The sequence below is a fragment of the Bufo gargarizans genome, chromosome 6, assembly GCF_014858855.1.
Source record: "Bufo gargarizans isolate SCDJY-AF-19 chromosome 6, ASM1485885v1, whole genome shotgun sequence".
Classification (NCBI taxonomy): domain Eukaryota; kingdom Metazoa; phylum Chordata; class Amphibia; order Anura; family Bufonidae; genus Bufo; species Bufo gargarizans.
Genome location: NC_058085.1, coordinates 16,592,141 through 16,618,858, shown reverse-complemented (window position 1 = coordinate 16,618,858; position 26,718 = coordinate 16,592,141). Strand labels below are relative to the sequence as shown.

At 42.5% G+C, this 26,718-nt stretch overlaps 1 pseudogene; it reads right to left on the bottom strand.

The window, feature by feature from the left end:
* The window catches only part of LOC122940392, a 718,635-nt pseudogene that overhangs the window by 386,081 nt on the left and 305,836 nt on the right, over positions 1 to 26,718 (bottom strand).

Genomic DNA, 26,718 nt, shown 5'->3' with positions numbered 1-26,718 from the left:
CTGTTGAAAACTCAACTAATGCACCGTTTGGCATCCGCGTCCGTGATCCGTAGTTCCAGTCCGTCAAAAAAAATATAACCTGTCCTATTTTTTTCACGGAAAACGGTTCGCGGACCCATTCAAGTCAATGGGACCGTGAAAAAACGTGGAGGCACACAAGATTGCCATGCAAATGATAGGAAAAAAACGGACGCGGATGACAAACTTGACTTAGATTTTTTTTTTTACTTTCCTTCATGTCTGGTGATCCTCCAAAAATAAAGGAAGACACACGGAAATGGATCACGGAACAACGGAACCCTATTTTGCGGAACGGAACACAACGGTCGTGTGCATGAGGCCTTAAGGTGAAAATAAGCCCGGTCCTTAAGGGGTTAAGGTCCTATGCGGATTTACAACAATTCTATAATATACCGCAGAAGGATTTCTATTAATACCTCAGAATTAGACACTTGCTGAACGACAATCCCACACTTGTAAGCAAAGTAAACCTAGTGCTTCTGAAACAATGGTCCCGCGTGAATTCTAAATGTACAGGTTTACGGCAAATATACTCATATCTAGGTAATAAGGACTCCTTTGTAAAATTGGCTCCCCTCTTGTCATGGGAAACGGAACTAAAAATCACCATCTCTCCTGCCCAATGGTCCACAGCTAACAGATTTGCAGCAAGACATTTAAAATGCACCTCACACTTTGAATCCTAAATGAAGACGACGCTCAGATGGTATTTCACTCCTATGAGACTTAGCCAAATGTTCCTAGGTTTGGCACAGGTGTGCTGGAGAGGATGTGGAGGAAAGGTTACACTCCTCCATATACTGTAGGATTGCCCCAAACTGAATGACTTGTGGTCCAGTGTCTTCCGGGCTTTGGCTGGTGTGGTTGGACGCAGGCTGGCCCCAGATCCGGCTCTAGCCCTACTACTAATTGACCTTACGCAGATTCATCGTAGCCACAGGATAATCGCAATGCATATGTTCCTAGCCACGAAATTAACAATTACCAAAAACTGGAAAAGCTCAAACATCCCCACTTACCAGGATGTATTACGAGCTGTAGAAACAACAAGGTCATACGAACGAATGATCGCCCAAAAAGATTTTTCACTAGAAAATGGAAATAGGGACGTCATAGTAGATGAAAGTTTGATGGCCTACAAGGGACGACTAAGCTGGATACAATACATTGCATCCAAAAGAGCGCTACTTTTGGGCCGGCTTGTATCAGACGGTATCAGCCCGGTTAGGAGACGGAAATGAGGGTGTTGAGACTCAAAGCGAGTCAATATTAAACACTGTAAGTGACAAACACAGCTAGATGCAAAAAGCCACGATTTGATATGGTTTCTCTCTACTATTCATTGTTGGTTATTCTATTATATTTTAATTGATGTTATTCATATCTATGCTTTCTTTTCTCTTTCCGATTTTATTGCTGGATGACACAAATATGTAAACCTTCTATCACCATCTGACGGTTTATGCTACTAACCATGTTTGTTTCCACTGATGGTTATGCAACGTGTAATATTACATCATGTTGGTTTACACCATGTATATCTACCTCATGTGATTTCAATACTTGCGGATGCAATAAGATCACTTTGTTGATGCTCTATTTTGATATGTTTGGAAAATATAATAAAAATCTATTGAACGTTAAATGCATGATGTGTGCCATGCAGGGAACATGTGTTATTTCCCCCAAATGAAGAGCAGACACAATGTTCCTGCCATTGTCACCAACCACATTGTCCAATTGTAGACGGAGGAGAGAAATCCAGCAGGAAACTTGCTGCTTGATGCAGATTACCAACTGATCTATGTAGCTTCTCTCGCCCAAGCTCATCAGCTTTAACCTCTTAAGGACACATGACGTACCGGTACGTCATGATGTCCTGGTACTTAAGGACACATGACGTACCAGTACGTCATGAATGGTTCCGATCACCGCCGCTCGGCGGGCGGTGATCGGAACCCGGTGCCTGCTCAAATCATTGAGCAGGCACCTGGGGCAAATGCGCCGGGTGGTCCTGTGACCCCCCCATGTCGGCGATCGCAGAAAACCGCAGGTCAATTCAGACCTGCAGTTTTCTGCGTTTCCGGGTTATTCGGGTCTCTGAAGACCCGATAACCCGGAACAGGATGGTGATGGTGGTGTGATTTAACTCCACCAATCACCATCCAGCGATCCTGAGTGGTGATGGTGACATCACCACTCAGGATCGCTTTCTGATTGGTAAGTGGGCGGTCCGGCGGCAGATTCAAAAGAGGCAGGCGCTCCTCTCCTCCTCCTTTTGTGTTCCGGAGCCGGAGGAGAGAGGAGCTGCCTGCACGTGTCTGCTGCCACCGCTGCCTGCACCCGATCTGTGCCCCCAGGACCCGATCTCTGCCACCAGCACCCCCCCATCAGGTACATAGGGACAGCTAGGGAAAGTTTGGGTTAGGCAGAGAAAAAAAAGGGAAAGTTCGTTTTTTTTTTTACTTTTCATTGCATCACCCTAGTTAGGGTGTCTGGGGTCCACAGCACAGCTGTGTGACCCTAGACCCCCCAGGGGTGCTGCCACTTGCCCCCCCCTGCCCCCCCTCCCCCACTTTTTTGGGGTGCAGGATTTTTATTTTATTTTTTTGTGTACGCTGACTGTGGCCGGCACTCTTAGCGTCCGGCCACTGTTAGCGCATCGCACACCCCACCGCTGATCAACTTCGGACGGTTGATCAGCGGTTTTGATTATTTTTTTTTCACATTTTTTGGCCTTTTTTTTAGTCAGTTTATTTTGATTTTTTTTGTTAGTTTTAGAGTTCGTGAACACCCGTGCCCCCACCCACACACACACACACAAAATAAAGATTTCCACACACGCACATACACACGCAGACACACACTCCCCTATGGCCCGCCGGACGTTCTCGGCCGAGGAGGCATACGCCCAGCTTGCCTCCGACTCCGAGAGTCCTAGTGAGGATGAGGATGACCCCACATTCCTGTTGTCATCCGCATCATCCTCATCATCTAGCGATGATGATGAGCCCCCAAGGCGGCGGAGACGCCGCCAGGCGGAGCAAGGGGACCGCCATGTTAGGGACCCTGTGGCCCAGCCTAGTACGAGCAGCTCTGGGGCTCGTACTGGTTTCCCGGTCCACCAGTTAAATCCACCGGAGCACCCTGCCGGTGAATTTGTCTGGTGTAGCCCAGAGCGATACGAGCCCGTGATTCCTGATTTTGTAGGCCAATCAGGAATCCAGATTTCCACAGTGTATTACACTGAATATGACTTTTTTTGTCATTTTTTCAGTGACCCACTGGTAAAGCTTATGGTGGAGCAGACGAATCTGTACGCCCAACAGTTCGTCGCTCAACACCCGGGCTCCTTTTTGGCCAGGCCCGGTGGCTGGACGCCGGTCAGTGCAGCCGAAATGAGGACATTTTGGGGCCTCGTGCTGCATATGGGCCTGGTCAAGAAACCCAGTGTCAGGCTGTACTGGAGTGGGGACATCCTATACCAGACCCCACTTTACAGTACGGCCATGACACGCTCCCGGTTTGAGGCCATCCGGAAATGTCTGCATTATTCCGATAATGCAGCATGTCCCCCCCGAGGTGATCCTGCCCATGACAGTCTGTACAAGATACGGCCGGTCATCGATCACTTTGGGGCAAAATTCATGGAGGCCTATGTACCTGGAAGAGAGGTCGCGGTTGATGAGTCTCTCATTGCGTTCAAGGGGAGACTCATTTTCCGCCAGTATGTGCCCTCCAAGCGGGCGAGGTATGGCGTGAAGCTATACAAAATTTGTGAGAGTACCTCAGGGTACACTTACAAATTTCGTATATACGAGGGGCGAGATTCCCGGATTCAACCCCCAGAATGTCCCCCCACTCTGGGTGTTACCGGGAAACTTGTGTGGGACCTTATGTACCCACTGCTGGATAAGGGTTACCACCTGTACGTGGATAACTTTTATACCAGTATCCCCTTGTTCCAGTCCCTTGCCGCCAGATCCACGTTCGCTTGTGGGACCGTGCGGAAAAATCAACGCGGCCTCCCTGCCCTCCCCCTCCAGGTACCTATCCCCAGGGGTGAGACCCGTGCCCTTACCACTGGAAACCTGTTGCTGGTCAGTTATAAGGACAAGAGGGATGTCCTTATGCTGTCCACAATTCATGGTAACGGCATCACCCCTGTCCCTGTGCGAGGTACCGCGGCAACGGTCCTCAAGCCCGATTGTATCGTCGCCTACAATCGGTATATGGGAGGAGTTGATCTCTCTGATCAAGTCCTCAAGCCATATAACGCCATGCGCAAAACCCGGGCATGGTACAAAAAAGTTGCGGTCTACTTGGTGTAGGTTGCCATGTACAACTCTTTTGTACTATCCCGAAGCGCTGGCAGCACAGGGACATTCCTCCAGTTCTATGAGGCAGTCCTCAAGGCCCTGATCTTTTCGGACCGGGAAAGAGCAGGCCGGAGTACCTCGGGAACTGGAGGCGCCCGGATCGTCCCTGGCCAACACTTTCCAGGTGTGGTCCCCCATACTGGAAAGAAGGGACGAACCCAAAAAAGGTGCAGAGTGTGTCACAGGAGGGGGATACGGAAGGACACCACAACTCAATGTGACACGTGCCCCGATCATCCGGGCCTCTGCATTATTGGTTGCTTCAGGGAGTATCACACTTCCATGGAGTACTAAATTTATATCCCAATTTAGGACTGACATCGGATAAAAAAAAACTGGTTCTCAGACTTGAGACACCCAAAAAAACTAAAATAATTTATTAAAAGTATACATATTAGGTATTGCCATGTCGGTAATAATCTCCTCTATAAAAATACCCCATGACCTAACCCCCCAGATTAACACGGTCAAGGAAAAAGAAAAAAAAAAGGTTTTTTTTTTGTCACCTTACATAACAAAAAGTTTAATAGCAAGCGATCAAGAAGTCATATAGCCCCCAAAATAGTGCCAATAAAACCATCCACTCGTCCTGCAAAAAATGAGCCCCCACATAAGATAATCGGATAAGAAAAAAAAAAATGACACTTAGACTTTAGAGATACAAAATTATTTTTTTTGTATCAAAAAAGATAATATAGTCTAAAACCCAAATAAATGTAAAAAAAAGACTTATTAGGTATCGCCGCGTCCGTAAGAATCTCCTCTATAAAAATACCCCATGATCCAACCCCCCAGATTAACACGGTCCAAAAAAAAAGGCGCAAAAAAAGATTTTTTTTGTCACCAAACATAACAAAAAATTTAATAGCAAGCTATCAAAAAGTCATATAGCCCCCAAAATAGTGCCAGAAAAACAGTCTGCTCGTCCCGCAAAAAATGAGCCCCCACATAAGATAATCGGATAAAAAATAAATAAAAAAATGACACCTAGACTTTAGAGATACCAAAAAAATGTTTGGGTATCAAAAAGGATAATATAGTCAAAAACCTAAATAATTGTAAAAAAAAAGAGACTTATTAGGTATCGCCGCGTCCGTAAGAATCTCCTCTATAAAAATATCCCATGACCTAACCCCCCAGATTAACACGGTTAAAAAAAATTAATGAAAACGGTGCCAAAAACGCAATTTTTGGCACTTTTTCATTTCAATCCTGTTTTTTCCGGTAACAAAACAAGGGTTAACAACCAAACAAAAGTTAATATTTATTACCCTGATACTGCAGTTTACAGAAATGCCATATTTGTGGTCGTAAACTACTGTATCAGTAAAAGGGAGGCCGCAAAAGGAAAGGACCGACATGGTTTCTGGAAGGCCGATTTTGATGGCCTTTTTTATTGACACCATGTCCCTTTTGAAGCCCCCCTGATGCACCCCTAGAGTAAAAACTCCCTAAAAGTGACCCCTAAGAAACTACACCCCTCAAGGTATTCAAAACTGATTATACAAACTTTATTAACCCTTTAGGTGTTCCTCAACAGTTAATGGCAAATGGAGATGAAATTTCAGAATCTCAATTTTTGGTAACCTTGCCTCACAAAAATGTAATATAGAGCAACCAAAAATCATATGTACCCTAAAAATAGTCCCCCAAATAATGCCACCTTATCCCATAGTTTCCAAAATGGGGTCACTTTTAGGGAGTTTCTACTCCAGGGGTGCATCAGGGGGGTTGAAACAGGACACGGTGTAAATAAACCGGTCCATAAAAATCAGCCCTCCAAAAACCAAACGGCGCACCTTTCACTCTACGCCCCGCTGTGTGGCCGTACAGTAGTTTACGGCCACATATTGGGTGTTTCTGTAAACGGCAGAGTCAGGGCAATAAAGATACAGTCTTGTTTGGCTGTTAACCCTTGCTTTGTTAGTGGAAAAAATGGGTTAAAATGGAAAATTAGACAAAAAAATTAAATTCTCAAATTTCATCCCCATTTGTCAATAACTCTTGCGCAACACCTAAAGGGTTAACGATGTATGTAAAATCAGTTTTGAATACCTTGAGGGGTGTACTTTCTTAGATGGGGTCACATTTAGGGAGTTTCTACTCCATGGGTGCATCAGGGGGGTTGAAACAGGACACGGTGTAAATAAACCGGTCCATAAAAATCAGCCCTCCAAAAACCAAACGGCGCACCTTTCACTCTACGCCCCGCTGTGTGGCCGTACAGTAGTTTACGGCCACATATTGGGTGTTTCTGTAAACGGCAGAGTCAGGGCAATAAAGATACAGTCTTGTTTGGCTGTTAACCCTTGCTTTGTTAGTGGAAAAAATGGGTTAAAATGGAAAATTAGACAAAAAAATAAAATTCTCAAATTTCATCCCCATTTGCCAATAACTCTTGCGCAACACCTAAAGGTTTTTTTTTTGGGAGGTTTCTATTATCTAAGCCTCACAATATGACTTCAAACCTGAACTGGTCCATAAAAAGTGGGATTTTGAAGCTTGCTTCTAAACTTCTAAGCCTTGTAACATCCCCAAAAAATAAAATATCATTCCCAAAATGCTACAAACATGAAGTAGACATATGGGGAATGTAAAGTCATCACAATTTTTGGGGGTATTACTATGTATTACAGAAGTAGAGAAACTGAAACTTTGAAATTTGCAAATTTTTGCAATTTTGGGGTAAATTAGGTATTATTTTGTGCAAAAAAAATAATTTTTTTGACTTCATTTTACCACTGTCATGAAGTACAATATGTGACGAAAAAACTATCTCAGAACGGCCTGGATAAGTCAAAGCGTTTTAAAGTTATCAGCACTTAAAGTGACAGTGGTCAGATTTGCAAAAAATGGCCTGGTCCTTAAGGTGAAATAAGGCTGTGTCCCTATGGGGTTAAAGAGGACCTTTCATGTTTTTTTTTTTTTTGTTTAGATAAATCTCTTTCCTTGCGGGGTACCCCCTGCTGATGCTGCCACCCTGCCTGTTTTTTTCAAATGTCGCACGCCCCACTGTGCCCCCCTGCAGTTCTTCCGCTCAGTATGTTAATACTCAGCATCGGTACAGGGAGGAGGAGATGCCAGGGTTTCTCAATGGGCGTCTCCTTCTACCTGGCTGTGATGCTCTCTGCTGTGATTGGATCTTGGCATGGCCAGGAAGAAGGAGAGGCCTATTGAGAAACCCTGGTGTCTCCTCCTCCCTGTACCGATACAGAGTATTAACATACTGAGGGAAAAACTACAGGGGCCACAGCAGGGCGTAGAAGCGACATTTGAAAATAAATAAATAAAGAAAACAGGCAGGGTGGCAGCCTCAGTGAGGGGTACCCCACAAGGGAAGGTATTTATCTAAATAAAAAAATAAAAAAACACATGAAAGATCCTCTTTAAGACAACATGGCAATGCTTAGGTTTGCACATATAAAAGGAGGGAGTAGAAGTGGAAGCAACAATGTGCTCTGTTTTTGTTGGGGACAGGAGGATGTCCATTGAGAAGGACGTGGATAAGCACCTGTTGTAGGGTATCAGATAATCAGCAATTGCAAGCTGCAGCATGGTGGCCAAGACCATACACTGGTTTAAGAAGACAGGTTCCACTCAGAATAGGCCTCATCATGGTCGACCAAAGAAGTTGAGTGCACATGCTCAGCTCCATATCCAGAGGTTGTCTTTTCAAAATAGACGTATGTCATCATGGAGGAGTGGAAGAGGATTCAAGTGGCAACCTGTGACGCTCTAGTGAACTCCATGCCCAAGAGAGTTAAGGCAGTGTTGGAAAATAATGGTGGCCACACTAAATAATGACACTTTGGGCACAATTTGGCCATTCTCACTTTTGTACTCTCGTTTGTTGCCTGCAGTTTAGACATTAATGGCAGTGTGTTGAGTTATTTTGAGGGCACACCAAATTTAAACAGTTCTACAAGCCGTACACTGACTCCTTTACATTGTATCAAAGTCTCAGATGTTCAGGGTTGTCCCATGAAAAGATAGAATAAAATATTTACAAAAGTGTGAGGGGTGGACTGACATTTGTGAGATACTGTAGGTACCAGCAGCAGATCTTGATGATTTGCTTGCCCAAATGCATTAAGCATGGCAGAACATTCCTCAGACAATTAGTAACCTCATTGGTAGGATGCCAAGGCGTGTAAGTGAATGTATTTATGCACGTGGCTCTCATACTCAATACTGAATAAAGCAAGATATTTTGCATATTTTGTTTCAGTTTTTTATCATTTGCAGATGATTAAAGGGGTTCTCCAAGATTTTCCTCAGCACAGGTCATCAATATCAGCGTGGGTCTGGTCCCTGCACCCCCACCAATCAGCTGTCTGAGGAAGCCTCAGTGCTCACCGAAGCTCCAGTTAATACAAAGCCTCCTCACAGCTTACCAAGCACAGCGCCGTCTGTTTAATAGTAGCTGTGCTTGGCATTGCAGCTCAGACCCATTCACTCGAATGGGACTAATCTGTGCCTAGGCCATATGACCGATGAATGTCACATTGCATGGCCAGGAAGAGGCCTAAGAGCACTGTGTCCTCTCCATACATCTGACCGACAAGGCTACCGGGAGTTGAATCCACCTCCAATCTGATATTAATGACCTCTCCTGAGGATGGACTATATGTATGATATACATACTGTATATCACCTATAACGCGGTCACATTTCCATCCATATTTAATCAGAATTTTAGCTGAATCTGTGAATATAACGCTGAAAAAACTGACAGAAGAGAGAACCTAAAAATGCAACATAAAATTGTATCATCCAGTGAAGGAGTAGAATCTGTGAGTCTTCTCTGCTTTACTTAGTGGTCACTACTCACCTGGGCGGTTATCTGTAGGAATGTCCTCTGTACTCTGCTCACCACCCCTCACATATGTCTCTGTAGGATAAATATTGTTCAGATCTTCACCCGGATACACAAGCTGTGAAACAAATATTGTAAAAGTCATCAGACTGTTGGAGAAGTCGTGTAGAAGGTTTTATATGACCTAAAAAGATGACCAAAAATGACCGGACAGCAGGAGTTTTCTGACCCAAATATCTGCAGGTCTCCTGTATACAGTGGGAAACAAGTATTTGAACACCCTGCGATTTTGCAAATTCTCCCACTTGGAAATCATGGAGGGTCTGAAATTCACATTGTAGGTGCACTCCCACTCAGACAGAATAAAAAAATAAAAAATTCAGGAAATCACATTGTAAGATTTTTAAAAAACGTATTTGTCTTGCACTGCTGCACATAAGTATTTGAACACCTGAGAAACAGCAAGAATTCTGACTCTCAAAGACCTGTTACTGTGCCTTTAAAAGTCCACCTGTACTCCACTTATTAATCTAACTTAGTAGCACCCTGTCCACCCCAGAGTCAGTCAGACGCCAAGTACTACCACGGGCAAGACCAAAGAGCTGTCAAAAGACACCAGAGACAAAATTGTGGACCTCCACAAGGCTGGAAAGGGCTACGGGGCAATTGCCAAGCAGCTTGGTGAAAATAGATCAACTGTTGGTGCAATAGTTAGAAAATGAAAGAGGCTAAAGATGACTGTCAGGCTCCCTTGGACTGGGGCTCCATGCAAGATCTCACCTCGTGGGGTATCCCTGATGATCAGAAAGGTGAGGAATCAGTCCAGAACTACAAGGGAGGAGCTGGTCAATGACCTGAAGAGAGCTGGGACCACAGTTTCAAAGGTCACTGTCAGTAGAACACTACGCCGTCCTGGTTTCAAATCATGCATTGCACGGAAGGTTCCCCTGCTCAACTCATCGGATTTCCTGGCCCGTCTGAAGTTTGCCATTGACCACCCGGATGATACAGAGGAGGCATAGGAGAAAGTCATGTGGTCAGATGAGACCAAGGGAAAACCTTTTGGTCTAAACTTCACTCGTCATGTTTGGAGGAAAAAGAAGGATGAGTTGCATTACAAGAACACCATCCCTACTGTGAAGCATGGGGGTGGCGACATCATGCTTTGGGGGTGCTTTTCTGCAAAGGGGACAGGACGACTGCATTGTATTAAGGAGAGGATGAATGGGGCCATTTATTGTGAGATTTTGAGCAACAACCTCCTTCCCTCAGTCAGAGCATTGAATATGGGTCGTGGCTGGGTCTTCTAACATGACAACGACCCGAAGCACACAGCCAGGATAACCAAGGAGTGGCTCCGTAAGAAGCATATCAAGGTTCTGGAGTGGCCTAGCCAGTCTACAGACCTAAATCCAATAGAACATCTTTGGAGGGAGCTGAAACTCTGTGTTGCTCAGTGACAGCCCCGAAACCTGACAAATCTAGAGGAGATCTGTGTGGAGGAGTGGGACCTAAATCCCTGTTGCAGTGTGTGCAAACCTGGTCAAGAACTACAGGAAACGTTTGACCTCTGTAATTGCAAACAAAAGGCTTCTGTAACAAATATTAAGACTTATTTTCTCAGGTGTTTAAATACTTATGTTCAGCAGAGCAAGACAAATACATTATTTAAAAATCATACAATGTGATTTCCTGATTTTTATTTTATTTTATTCTGTCTCTCAGACTGGGAATGCACCTACAATGTGAATTTCAGACCCCTCCATGATTTCAGACCCCTCCATAAAATTAGGGCAGCACTCTCAGTGTAGGAATAAATTGTGTGCCTTGCCAATTATCTGCTGTATAAAAAAAGAAAGAAAAAAAGAAAAATCAGTGTCACATCCAGATAAAGTGAAAAAAGTGGCGTCCTTTATTCACCCAAGTAGCGATATTTCAGTTCTCTTACTGGTACTAAGCAGATTATATTCCAGTAAGAGAACTGAAACATCACTAAAGGACGCCACTTTTTTCAATTTACCTAGATGTGACACAGCTTTTTTTTTTATATACTGTATATACACTCACCTAAAGAATTATTAGGAACACCATACTAATACGGTGCTTGACCCCCTTTTGCCTTCAGAACTGCCTTCATTCTACGTGGCATTGATTCAACAAGGTGCCGATAGCATTCTTTAGAAATGTTGGCCCATATTGATAGGATAGCATCTTGCAGTTGATGGAGATTTGAGGGATGCACATCCGGGGCACGAAGCTCCTGTTCCACCACATCCCAAAGATGCTCTATTGGGTTAAGATCTGGTGACTGTGGGGGCGATTTTAGTACAGTGAACTCATTGTCATGTTCAAGAAACCAATTTGAAATGATTCGAGCTTTGTGACATGGTGCATTATCCTGCTATAAATAGCCATCAGAGGATGGGTACATGGTGGTCATGAAGGGATGGACATGGTCAGAAACAATGCTCAGGTAGCCCGTGGCATTTAAACAATGGCCAATTGGCACTAAGGGGCCTAAAGTGTGCCCAGAAAACATCCCCCACACCATTACACCACCACCACCAGCCTGCACAGTGGTAACAAGGCATGATGGATACATGTGTTTATGCCAAATTCGGACTCTACAATTTGAATGTCTCAACAGAAATCGAGACTCATCAGACCAGGCAACTTTTTCCAGTCTTTAACAGTCCAATTTTGGTGAGCCCGTGCAAATCGTAGCCTCTTTTTCCTATTTGTAGTAGAGATGAGTGGTACCCGGTGGGGTCTTCTGCTGTTGTAGCCCACCTTTCTTTCCCATTCTGACATTCAGTTTGGAGTTCAGGAGATTGTCTTGACCAGGACCACAACCCTACATGCATTGAAACAACTGCCATATGATTGGTTGACTAGATAATCGCATTAATGAGAAATAGAACAGGTGTTCGTAGTAATTCTTTAGGCGAGTGTATATCAAAAGGAAAATTCAAGGCAGCACAAGATTGTAACCAAAGTATGGATTGCCCGCAATAAGACGCAACCCACCGTCTTGAAATACAAAGAAGAAAAGACTGCAGCACTTCCAATGGGTGAAAAAAATGTGAGGTCCTTTATTCACCCATGAGACATTTCAGTCCGCTTTCTGGGACCGTTCTCAAGTCCCAGAAAGCGGACTGAAAGGTCGCATGGGTGAATAAAGGACCTTAAATTTTTTTTTACCCATTGGAAGTGCTGCAGTCTTTTCTTCTTTGTATTTCAAGACGGTGGGTTGCGTCTTATTGTGGGCAATCCTTACTTTGGTTACAATTTTGTGCTGCCTTGAATTTTCCTTTTGATATATGTATAAATATGTATATACAAACCGGATTCCCAAAAAGTTGGGACACTATACAAATCGTGAATAAAAACTGAATGCAATGATGTGGAGGTGCCAACTTCTAATATTTTATTCAGAATAGAACATAAATCACGGAACAAAAAAGTTTAAACTGAGAAAATGTACCATTTTAAGGGAAAAATATGTTGAATCAGAATTTCATGGTGTCAACAAATCCCCAAAAAGTTGGGACAAGGCCATTTTCAGCGCTGTGTGGCATCTCCCCTTCTTCTTACAACACTCAACAGACGTCTGGGGACCGAGGAGACCAGTTTCTCAAGTTTAGAAATAGGAATGCTCTCCCATTCTTGTCTAATACAGGCCTCTAACTGTTCAATCGTCTTGGGCCTTCTTTGTTGCACCTTCCTCTTTATGATGCACCAAGTGTTCTCTATAGGTGAAAGATCTGGACTGCAGACTGGCCATTTCAGTACCCGGATCCTTCTCCTACGCAGCCATGATGTTGTGATTGATGCAGAATGTGGTCTGGCATTATCTTGTTGAAAAATGCAGGGTCTTCCCTGAAAGAGATGACGTCTGGATGGGAGCATATGTTGTTCTAGAACCTGAATATATTTTTCTGCATTGATTGTGCCCTTCCAGACATGCAAGCTGCCCATGCCACACACACTCATGCAACCCTATACCATCAGAGATGCAGGCTTCTGAACTGAGCGTTGATAACAACTTGGGTTGTCCTTGTCCTCTTTGGTCCGGATGACATGGCGTCCCAGATTTCCAAAAAGAACTTCGAATCGTGACTCGTCTGACCACAGAACAGTCTTCCATTTTGCCACACTCCATTTTAAATGATCCCTGGCCCAGTGAAAACGCCTGAGCTTGTGGATCTTGCTTAGAAGTGGCTTCTTCTTTGCACTGTAGAGTTTCAGCATGCAACGGCGGATGGCACGGTGGATTGTGTTCACTGACAATGGTTTCTGGAAGTATTCCTGAGCCCATTCTGTGATTTCCTTTACAGTAGCATTCCTGTTTGTGGTGCAGTGTTGTTTAAGGGCCCGGAGATCACGGGCATCCAGTATGGTTTTACGGCCTTGACCCTTACGCACAGAGATTGTTCCAGATTCTCTGAATCTTCGGATGATGTTATGCACAGTTGATGATGATAGATGCAAAGTCTTTGCAATTTTTCGCTGGGTAAAACCTTTCTGATATTGCTCCACTATCTTTCTGTGCAACATTGTGGGAATTGGTGATCCTCTACCCATTTTGGCTTCTGAGAGACACTGCCACTCTGAGAAGCTATTTTTATACCCAATCATGTTGCCAATTGACCTAATTAGTGTTAATTGGTCTTCCAGCTCTTAGTTATGCTCAAATTTACTTTTTCCAGCCTCTTATTGCTACTTGTCCGAACTTTTTGGGGATTTGTTGACACCGTGAAAATTTGAATCAACGTATTTTTCCTTTAAAATGATACATTTACTCGGATTAAATGTTTGATCTGTCATCTACGTTCTATTACAAATAAAATATTGACATTTTCCATCTCCACATCATTGCATTTAGTTTCTATTCACGATTTGTATAGTGTCCCAACTTTTTGGGAATCCGGTTTGTGTATATATATATATATATATACACACACACATATACATACACATACTATATATATATATATATATATATATATTACACATATACATATATATATATGTATATATATGAAAAAAAGCTGCGTCACATCAAGATAAAGTTAAAAAAAAAGTGGCGTCCGTTATTCACCCAAGTAGCGATGTTTCAGTCATCTTATTGGGGCTAAGCAGATTATCTTCCAGTAAAAGAACTGAAACATCACTAAAAGTACACCACTTTTTTCAATTTACTATATATATATATACATACACACACCCTAATAGAAATATCTTTTCATATTTAGTTTTTTTCCTACCTGACTAACCTGGTCGGGGCAAATGATAGATAATATATCTACAGTCATAGCCAAAAGTTTTGAGAATGACACAAATATTAGTTTTCACTAAGTTTGCTGCTAAACTGCTTTTAGATCTTTGTTTCAGTTGTTTCTGTGATTTAGTGAAATATAATTACACGCACTTCATACGTTTCAAAGGCTTTTATCGACAAGTACATGACATTTATGCAAAGAGTCAGTATTTGCAGTGTGGGCCCTTCTTTTTCTGGACCTCTGCAATTTGACTGGGCATGCTCTCAATCAACTTCTGGGCCAATTCCTGATAGCAACCCATTCTTTCATAATCACTTCTTGGAGTTTGTCAGAATTAGTGGGTTTTTGTTTGTCCACCCGCCTCTTGAGGATTGACCACAAGTTCTTAATGGGATTAAGATCTGGGGAGTTTCCAGGCCATGGACCCAAAATGTCAACGTTTTGGTCCCCGAGCCACTTAGTTATCACTTTTGCCTTATGGCACGGTGCTCCATTGTTCTGGAAAATGCATAGTTCGTCACCAAACTGTTGTTGGATTGTTGGAAGAAGTTGCTGTTGGAGGGTGTTTTGGTACCATTCTTTATTCATGGCTGTGTTTTTGGGCAAAATTGTGAGTGAGCCCAATCCCTTGGAGGAGAAGCAATTGCACACATGAATGGTCTCAGGATGCTTTACTGTTGGCATGACACAGGACTGATGGTAGGGCTCACCTTTTCTTCTCCAGACAAGCCTTTTTCCTGATGCCCCAAACAATCGGAAAGAGGCTTCATCAGAGAATATGACTTTGCCCCAGTCCTCAGCAGTCCATTCACCATATTTTCTGCAGAAGATCAATCTGTCCCTGATGTTTTTTTTGGAGAGAAGTGGCTTCTTTGCTGCCCTTCTTGACACCAAGCCATCTTCCAAAAGTCTTCGCTCACTGTGCGTACAGATGCACTCACACCTGCCTGCTGCCATTCCTGAGCAAGCTCTGCACCGGTGGCACTCCGATCCCGCAGCTGAATCCTCTTTAGGAGACGATCCTGGCGCTTGCTGGACTTTCTTGGACGTCCTGAAGCGTTCTTAACAAGAATTCAACCTCTTTCCTTGAAGTTCTTGATGATCCTATAAATTGTAGATTGAGGTGCACTCTTAGTAGCCACAATATCCTTGCCTGTGAAGCCATTTTTATGCAACGCAATGATGGCTGCACGCGTTTCTTTGCAGGTCACCATGGTTAATAATGGAAGAACAATGATTTCAAGCATCACCCTCTTTTTAACATGTCAAGTCTGCCATTTTAACCCAATCAGCCTGACATAATGATCTCCAGCCTTGTGCTCGTCAACATTCTCACCTGAGTTAACAAGACGATTACTGAAATGATCTCAGCAGGTCCAAGTTTTTTTTGGGATTAAGTTAATTTTCATGGCAAAGAAGGACTATGCAATTCATCTGATCACTCTTCATAACATTCTGGAGTATATGCAAATTGCTATTATAAAAACTTAAGCATCAACTTTTCCAATTTCCAATATTTATGTAATTCTCAAAACATTTGGCCATGACTGTATATATCTATATACTATGTATAAAGATATATAGAGAAGTGTCACAGTGTGTCTTCTTCAGTCCTCCTTCACTGGATCGCTGTGAAGTGAAGGAGGAAGAAGGAGAAGGGGGCTGAAATAAGGACAGGAGCGCTGGGTCATGTAAACATTTGACCACCACGATTGGACAATCGTAGTGGTCAACAGAAACTACTCTGCCCAGAAACCGATGCTAAAAGCTGGGTTATCGCTGGGCAGAAGAAGGAAGCAGGGGAAGATCGTAGGTATGTCTTTATTTGCAATGTCAAGGAGGGAGGAGGAGGGAGGAGGAGGCAAAAAAAAAAAAGTAAAGGGAAGTGCTGGTTCATGTAAGGATTTCAGATCATAACCCAATTATTATAAATATTAAAATGTGAAAAAGTGGTTTTTAGAGATCCGCTCACCTCTGTTCCCCCACGGTAGCTACTAAACCAGCTTCTGCTAATCAGCAGCAGAGACACGTGGGACGCGATCAACTCTGCAGCCGGGACGCCGGCGTACTATGTGGAGGACGAACTGAGTCGCAAGTTCCCGCAAACCATAGGCAAAGGTAAGCCCACATAGTGGGTAGAAAAACTTTTCTTGACGCAATAAATATCACCAACTGAGAAAGAAAGATCCATTGTATCATCAAGGATTTTCACCATAGCGATTTGAATTGGATGCCGTTATTTTAAAGATCAACACTAGAAAGACTGGTCACATTTGTAGCGAACTCCATGTGGATATAAAAGGAGACTGCTCATTATTCACAAAGAGTCTCAATCTGAGCAGGACTTTGCTACATATAGCATTTAAAACATACCAAGGACTCCAAATAAGAAATCCAAGTGGCTTTATTCAATAGGACCATATATTTGTATTAATTATATATGTTATCTTAACTTGTTTATGTACATTTGGACAGACATTATTACATGCAACGGAGACTGAATGTCTAAATCCACCTAATATAAAATCTCATTTTCAGGACAAACCGGTCCTGCTAAAAGTGAGATTTATATTAGTTATCAGCCCTATTTTCAGGAAGCAGCATGATAATTTGATCTGTTTCCAAATTTTTACATAGTTTTATACAGAGTGTATATTTATTTTATATTGGTTCATATATTGTTTGTATTTTATGAAATTATATTAATAAATTACGTCCTATTTACCTTCATATAGAGTGCCCATCCACATTTATTTTATTATAAATATTAAAACAAATAAAAAAAGCAGAGGGATGCACATAAAGTTTGGGTGGATAAATATAAATGGGCATACACGATAAGATTTTGAAAGAGATAACAGAGTTTTTTGATTGGAATGAAGGTTCAGCAGAAACCAATATAGTATGGGAGGCCGCAAAGGCATATATTAGAGGGATTTTCACAAAATACACAGTAGTATATAAAAAAGGGGTAAGGAAAAAAATATCGGACCTGGAACAAGAGGCGGGAAGATATGAAAATAAGTATATTGGAAACCCTACAGATAAAAACTATAAAGAATGGATAAAGGCAGTATCCAAATTGGAAGATGAGCGGCTCTTACTGGCACAACAACAGAAAGAAAATTATGTGAGGGATAATTATATTTCTGCACATATACGGAGTAAAAAGTTAGTGGCCTTGGTGGGGACCCAGATTAAAATAAAAAACTATATTCATTGTTTAGCAGATAAATCAGGGTCACAAAACTACTGAACAAGCGGCTAAAATAGAACTGCTTAAAGAATATTTTCAAGATATGTATAGTATTAAGGTAAATAAGAACTTGACACAAATACAACATTTCCTGGAGGATACTATTATCTCCATGCTAACAAAAGAGCAAAGTAAAATTTGGAGGCCCTCCTAAATGCCCTGGAAGTGGATAAAATACTGTCTAGCATCACAAAAAATAAGGCCCCAGGAATAGACGGCATCCTGTTTGAAGTTTATGTTCAATATAAAGAAAAATTAACCCCCCCAATTACTGACAATGTGGGAGGACTCAAGGAAGGCAGGGAAGCTGCCAGACTGAGAGAAGCCCTAATTACACTGATTTCTAAAACCGGGGAAAGACCCAGCCCTTCTGGACTCATATTGTCAATTTCACTAATTAATACCGATAAAATTCTGGCCAGGATTTTGGCAGCTAGACTTAGAAGTGTGGTCTCGGGACTTGTTCATGAGGATCAGACGGGATTTATGTCAGGCAAAACTACAACCGATAATATTATGGGTTACTTTGTGAACACCCAGCTTGAACCCACGAATTGCAGCGAAGGACTAATTGTTACCATAGATGCCTCAAAGGCATTTGATACTGTAGAATGGCCCTTTCTGATTCTAACATTGAAGAAAATGGGTTTTGGTGATAATTTGATATTGTGGGTAAGGCTGTTATATACAGAAATTTAAGCAAAAGTTATATTAAATGGGGAATATTCTGATAACATTGATATTGGTAGAGGGGTTAGACAGGGGTGTCCCCTTCTCCCCTTGCTTTTTGCTATAGCTATGGAGCCCGTTGGCTGATATGATCAGGCAAGATGAAGAAATCGGGGGGTTCAGGTTTGGTGCGCACGAGGAAAAAATTGCTCTGTATGCAGATGATATCATGCTGTTTGTAGGTTCACATAGATCACTCACGAAGATTTTTCAGGTATTTGATCAGTACGGCAAACACGCCAGTCTCAAGATAAACTGGTCTAAATCGGCCTGTGTCCCGATTGATCCTCTGAACAATTTTATACCAGGAGCATGGGAAATTAAGAAGAGCAATGAACCCGTTAAATACCTGGGCATTCAAATAACCCCAAATCCTAAGGAATATGTCCAGCTTAATGCGATTCCCAAAATACAAGAAATTAGGAAGAAAATTGATGTTTGGAAAAGATTATATGACGATGGCAGGTCGGATCTCCTTAGTGAAAATGTGCCTACCACCTTCCCTGAACTATATTCTGTGGAATGCACCGGCAATAATCCCTAAAAAAAATATTTAAAATAATATCCAGTCTTTTAATGGACTTGATATGGCGAGGGAAAAAAAACAAAGGATAAAAGCACAAATATTGTGTCTCCATGAGAGGGAGGGAGGACTATCAGTCCCAGACTTGGAACTTTATTTTATTTCCGGCCAAATAAAAAACATGATAACGTGGAGTAACACGCAAAGATATAAGTCCATGATAGTAGGGATTAATGCAAGGCTGGAGAACTGTACTATCTTTCAGCTCATAGAAGCGGGTGTTTTGGTACAACAGGGAAGTAGAAAGATACCGCTGTTTGAGCTGATGGAAAAGGTTTGGAAGGAAGCAAGAGCTTTTTGGACCCAGGCTGGACTCCATGCTGACACCATACTGTGGGATAATACCCACCTAATAGAACTAAAGGCAATTGAGCAAGAGATTTGGTGGAAGCATGGAGTCTATAAACTGGGCCAGATATGGAGACACGGGGATATAATTTTATACGAAGATCTTAAAAAGGTGTATGGTCCGAGTAATACAGAACTGTGGTTATTTCATTTACAAATAAAACAAGTATTGAGAAAGCTGCTGTGGCGGGGTACATTGATGTCTGCCCTTCCGCAGCCGCTAGTTGATATTTCTGGCTTAACGACAGGGGGGAAACTATTTTCTAAAATATACCAATGTCTGTTACAACAAAAGACTAAGAAGATAGCAGTAAATAGCTTAATGCATAAATGGCAAGATGCTATAAACCCCCAGCGAGAAGAGTTCTGGGATTTGGCTATACAGGGGGAAAAATAGGATCTCAAAGAACTTTTCCCATACAATTATCCAATTTAATATACTATATCGCCTCTACCATTCCCCCAAGTTTTTAATGAAGTGTTATAAAACCAAAGTCTTTAGATGTTTAAAGTGTGGGGAGATAGGGGTGGACGATGTTCACATACTTTGGACATGTCTAAAGCAGTGGATGTGCGATTCAATTCTTCTTTTCTCTCCTTATTTAATACATCGAATTCTGTCCCTGGATCAGCACTCCTTCCACTAGCCAGGTGATTTTAATTAGCCTAGTATTCAGTAGTAGGGGTTAAATTAGCCCATCATGCTCTCAGTTGGAGTTCCTGTAAACTTCAGAGCAGATGAGCTTTGACAACTGTTCACATGGTGCGGAGCTGCATGGGGGCCACTGTGCTGTTTTTCTGGCTGGTTGGTGGGGCCCAGAGCTAGGTATGGCATGGTCAAGCAGCAGGGGTGCTGTTTGGCCACTGGGTCCCGCCGCCGGCCGGGAAGGCGCTACAGCGCTGGTGGTCGCCGTGTAGCACTGCGCCAATTTTAGGTTAGGACCCACTCATAGAGGCAACCTTGGCATGGTGAGTTGGCTTATTGCCTTTTGATCAAAATGTACACAAATGCCTCATTTAGCATGTAGCTTGGAGGTGGTACACATGCGCTATTCAGTGCTGTCTCCTGCAGGAACGCAGGGATGAGATCATAGCATTAGCAGTGGATGTGCGATTCATTTCTTCTTTTCTCTCCTTATTTAGGACATGTCTAAAGACCCAAGAATTCTGGAGAAAGGTTAGGGATAGAATAGAGCAATATCATCGGATTAAAGTCCCTAGCCAATTTGAGATATGTATACTGGGAGTAATGGGAAAAATGGATATCTCGCAACACCGAGAAATAGCTTCCAAATTACTTTTTCAAGCTAGGACGTGCAATATCCGACACTGGGGAGGTAGTGCTGTACCCACGATCAAGGAATGGGAGAAGCTGGTTAGAATTTCATTGGTCTGTGAGAAAGCTCATCTGGTAAACAACAAGAAAAAATATTGATTTTCTAGAATATGGCAGAAATGGTTGGTATAGTGATTAGCTCTGAGACGAAGGGAACTATCACGAGTTGGGGCAGGGGGGTGGAGGCGAAAGAGAGAGAGAAGATGATTGAGAGTTTGTTTTTTTTTTCCTGAGAGAAGCGGCCAACGAATAAGGGTGGTGTATGTATGTATTATTAAATGTTAATAAACTAAAAGATTGTAAAAATGTTTTTTGTATGTTAAAAAATAATAAAGATTTATATAAAAGGAAAAATAGTGTAAAGACAGGGGAGAACACAGGGGAGGTGAGAACTGATTATCTATCACCACTAGAATACTCTGCTACCACTAATTATAATGTAAGGACTAAGTGGATTAACTAGAGTTCTAAGGGCCCCAGGGCAAACTCTTGTGTCACTCTTGTTCAACCACAAAAGATCTGCAGCAGTTGACAGAGTAGGCCATCTTAAAAGTTGGTACAGGCAGAAAATTGTGAGAAGCTGCAGACAACATGTGACGTCTATGGTCAGCTGTAATCCTGCCATCTCCACCTTTCTCATTATACAAGGATAAATCATATAATACTGGTGGATAAAACAAGACTGAACACAAGATCTTCACAGCCTTCTACAGATCATAGGGGACATTTCATGAGACCTTATCTCCATCTACCTGATCATCCTGTGGGACATTGTAATGTTCTTCTGAACCATCCTGTGGAAGAAGAGGACTGGGACATCTCTCCGGTGTTCTTATCTCTTCCTTAACTGTAGGAAAAACATCCAGTGACTGAATTCATTCGTTACATACAGATAATGAGAGGACGTGTGTATTTAGTCATGTCTATTACCTGGTGATGTAAGCGGCCGGTGATCCTCCATCATGACGTCCTTGTACAGATCTTTGTGTTCTTCTAAATACTCCCACTCCTCCATGGAAAAATAGACGGTGACATCTTGACACCTTATAGGAACCTGACAACACAATGATACAGTCATCACCCAGATCCACTCATAGTGTTCCTGTATAATGTCCCAGCATTCCCAGCAGTGTCACCTCTCCAGTCAGCAGCTCAATCATCTTGTTGGTAAGTTCTAGGATCTTCTCTCTATTGATTTTCTCATGTATCAGGGGGTGAGGTGGAGGCTCCATGATTGGGCTCAGGGTTCTTCCCCATCCTTCAGACACAGGGGCCTGACAGCGCTCACTAGAGGTCTTCTTCACTACTGTGTAGTCCTGGTTATGGAGAGACACAGTAATAAATATCACTCCATACATCTCCAGAGTCCCTCACCTCTCCAGTCATGTCCATCTGTTAGTAACATAGTTAAGATGATGTAATGTAACATTGTCAGAACCTCTTACCTCTCCAGTAATACGGAAGAGGATCTCTAGGGTGAGATTTATTATCCTCTCCGCCATCTTGTCCCTGTCCATCCTTGCCGGGTCAATCAGGAGAAGGATCTTATATAGAAGATATCCACTGAGCGGATCCTATATTGTAGGAACCTGAATGAAGAGAAGATGAGAAGATGTAAACTGAAAATACAATGTACAATACCATTACTGGAGATGACAAGAGGAGACATCGGAGAAGTGTAGATGTTGTGTTCTCTCTTTTTATAGTGATCGAAACGTGTGTGAGGTCAAGGCAGTTTCATGGTACGTCACACCTTTACATGACCCTACAGCCAATAGAAGACGTCATTAGTGATGCCAGTATGAACAGCACGTGACCGCAATAGACCATCCTAGGCCTTAATGGTCAGGTGATATACATACCGCCATCGGAGCTCCAACTAATACTGTCGCTGCAGTGATGTAAACAGAGTGAAGGAGACCATGGGACGCTCAGTGCAGGAGCAGTAAAGGATTATACAAGTCCTGTGTTATCCGGGTAATTGTAAAACGCTGTGGAATATGTTGGCGATACATAAAGTAGAATTTAGACTTACCGGTAAATAGTTTACCAAGAGTCTGACATGACAGCACACATGGAGGATTTCCTTATAAACCTCTAAAAGGGACAGGAAGAACAGAGAGGTTAAAAGCCCCTCGCTCCCCTCCAACACCAGTGTTTTTAAATCATCACACCTGTCAAGCAACATATATACATATATCTACACAAATTCCCAAGTAATAAACCATATATATTTAGGGAAGGATAAGTAGGGTGCTGTCATGTCGGACTCCTGGAAAACTATTTACCGGTAAGTCTAAATTCTACTTTCCACAACGTCCTCCATGACAGCAAACATGGAGCAATACCAGATAAACTAGGGAGGGACCACAGCCTGTAGGACTTTACGTCCAATGGCTAGGTCTCTATTAGCAGATGGTCTAGCCTGTAGAAGGTTTGAAAACTAGACCAGATAGCTGCCCTGCAGATTTGTTCCAGTGAGGCATTAGCTCTTTCCGCCCAACAAGCAGCCACTGCTTGAGTAGAATGGGCTGTGACTTTGAATAGTCTTTATTCTGGGAAGTATAAGCTTGCTGGATTGTTGATTTAATCCATCTTGCAATAGTGGCTTTTGAAGCTTGTTTTCCCTTATTCTTCCCTGCGATTTGTACAAATAAAGCTGAATCTTTCCTGAAGGGGCGAGTGACTTCTAAATATTGTATTACTGAACGACGAACATCTAGAGTATGAAAGTGTTGTTATTTCACATTCTTCAGATCTGTACAAAAACGACTTTTTGCATAAAGGCTGGGTCTAATTTTAAGATTACTCTGTCATCCAGAATCCTCATATATGGTTCTCTTGAAGAAAAATTCTGTATCTCTCCTACTCTCCTTACCGATGTTATGGTCACTAGAAATACTCTTTTGAAAGAGAGCACTTTTATTTCACAGTTTCCTAAAGCTTCAAAAGGAGGATTACATAGGTGCTCCAATACTAGTGACAAGTCCCAAGGAGGGACTGACTTTCTTACCAGAGGCCCGATACTGGAGATGGCATGAGAAAATGTTTGTATCCAATTGTGCTCTGCTAGAGGGAAGTCAAGAAATCAACTCAAAGCCGAAATCTGAACTTTTATAGTACTGGGCCAGAGACCCATGTCAAAACCTTACTGTAGAAATTCTAGAATGTCCTGAATAGAAGGGGAAACTGAGTCTTTGTGAAGTGAAACAAACCAGGAACGGAATTTCTTTCAAATCTTACCGTAGATGGCAGAAGTAATCATCTTGTGAATTTGTAGCATGGTTGTTATAACTCTTTCTGACAGGCCCCTGACTCTTAGTATCTGCTCTTCAGAACCCAAGCTGCCAGCTTCAACCTGTGCACTTGTGGATGCCAAAGAGGCCCCTGAGACAATAGGTCGTCGTCTGGAGGAAGAAAAAAGGGTTCCTCCAATGCCAAGTTCTTTAGAATTGGGAGCCAGCTTTGTTTCGGCCAATATGGAGCTATTAGGACCAGAGTTACTCGTTCTGACCTCAGCTTTTTCAGGATTGGCCCAATTAGAGGAAAATAATGGAAGGCATAGGCCAGATGCAGATCCCAACTCTAAACAAAGCATCTAATGCCACTGGTCTGTCCCACGGATTTAGTGAGAAGAAAAAGGGAAAACAAGTATTTTTTCTTGTGGCAAAGAGGTCCAATTGAGGAGTTCATCGGAGGTCTTCCTGCAGGAACCACGCAACTTTTAGACTTGGTACCTGAGAATCCCAGGATTGGAGTATTCTACATGCTTCCCAAAATACACAAAGCAGGGAATCCAGGGAGGTTGATAATTTCAGATGTGGGAACCCTCACAGAAAAAATCTCAGGTTGGATAGAGGGCATCCTGAAACCATTAGTGAGGAACACAAAATGTTATCTACAGGACACCACTGACTTATTGAACAAACTGTCAGCCATAGGTCCCCTCCCTAAAGGCACAATCTTGGCAACCATGGATGTGGAATCCTTGTATTCGAATATCCCGCACAATGATGGATTAACTGCTTGCCGAGTATACGTGGAGGCGAATGGGATCGTCTCAGAGTCTGTACTACAACTGACCAAATTCATCCTCACCCATACCTATTTCTCTTTTGACAAGGAGATATGATTACAGTGTACTGGGACCGCCATGGGCAGTAGAATGGCACAACAATATGCAAATCTGGAAAATGACTTTTTGGTATCCTGTCTCAAAAAACCCTTGGCCTACTTCCGTTTCATTGATGACATCCTAATAATCTGATTTCATGAACAATTCAACGAATTCCATCCCACCATAAACCTGACCGTCAACTATTCCCACACAGAAGTCAGCTTTCTGGACACTACCATAAAACTTCAAGACAGCTCAATACAGACATCCCTGTATCGGAAACCTATTGATCGGCCTACATACCTCAAATGGGACAGCTTCCACCCCAAACATATTAAAAAGTCCATCATCTATAGTCAAGCGGTCAGATATAACCGAATCTGCTCCAGCCCATTAGACAGGGATGAGCATTTACAATATCTGAAAAGGACATTTTTACCCCAGGGCTACCATCCTGCTTCAATTGAAGATCAGATCACAAGAGCCACCAAGATCCCCAGAAGTCAACTTCTCCAATACAATGAAAAGAAACAGAACCAGCGCATACCTCTGGTTGTGACCTACAACCCGAAGAGATACTGAGGAAAACTGCCAAAAAATTACATCATGTGCTACGTAAGGATGAACGACTAAAAACAATCCTCCCAGACCCCCCCCCTTACTAGCTTACCGACAACCTCCAAATCTAAGGAACATTTTGATCAGATCAAGTTCAAAGCCAGGTACCACAGAAAAAGGAACCCATCCCTGTAATATAAGATACAAAACCTGTTCCCATATAATGACAACAGATAAGATCTGGATCCCCAACACACAGCAGGAATATAGGATCCCTGGGACATTCACATGTTCTACATCTAATGTTGTTTATCTGATTCTCTGCACTAAATGTCCTGTTAGAGGCCTCTACGTTGGAGAAACAGGACAGAGACTCAATGCAAGGATGAGGTCCCACTGCCACACAATTAAAGAGAAGAAGCTACACTTTCCTGTGGCTAAGCATTTCTGTAGCCCAGGACACAATGTAGAACACATGAAAGTTCTCATATTAAAAGGTAACTTCAAATCCTAAAAAGCTAGAAGAATTTGGGAATACAAATTTATAACACTGCTTGACACTTTGAATACTGGACTGAATTTGTCCCCGGGATTTATGACACACTACAAGATCTAAAGAGTCTTCTATAGACATAGTCGGGGCACCAGGTCTCTGAGATAACATCAATTTAGAGACCATAAAACTTTCACACCCCTTATCTGTAATATAATTAAGGACTCATTCTCAAGATCTTTAATATGTTGTTCTGTTTGTTTTTTTAAATGTCCATTCATTCCCCCTATGCCTCTGTTCTTATTGTATATATATATATATATTGCTGTTTCTTCATATGTTCTTGTAGTACGCCTGATGAAGAGACTGGTGATGTCTCGAAAGCTCGCCATGTAACTGTCACCACCAGACATCTGAGAAGCTCTGACAGATGTCTAGAACCTCCTCCTTGAGGTTCCTTTGTTTTGCTTTCATTTCCTCATCTCGTTAGCCTCTCTCAGCTGTCATGTAGTTGCACTGATTGCATCCCTTTAAATCCTTTTCCCATAGTGCATCACTTTGCGGTTTATACAGCTTCCTGGAGTGTGTGCATGCTGCTCCTACTTCTGAGTCTTCTACAAGATAAGTTTTGTTCATTTATTTGTGTCTTTCTGTTTGCTGGATCCCAGGTGACCCTGACTCCCTCCGTATCTAGAGTTGGGAGCCGGTGGTCGTGTCCCCTCACTATTATAGGGTGTTCACGTGTTATACAGTCGAGGTACGAGGATATGCGATCATCTACCATTGGGATTTTCGCATAG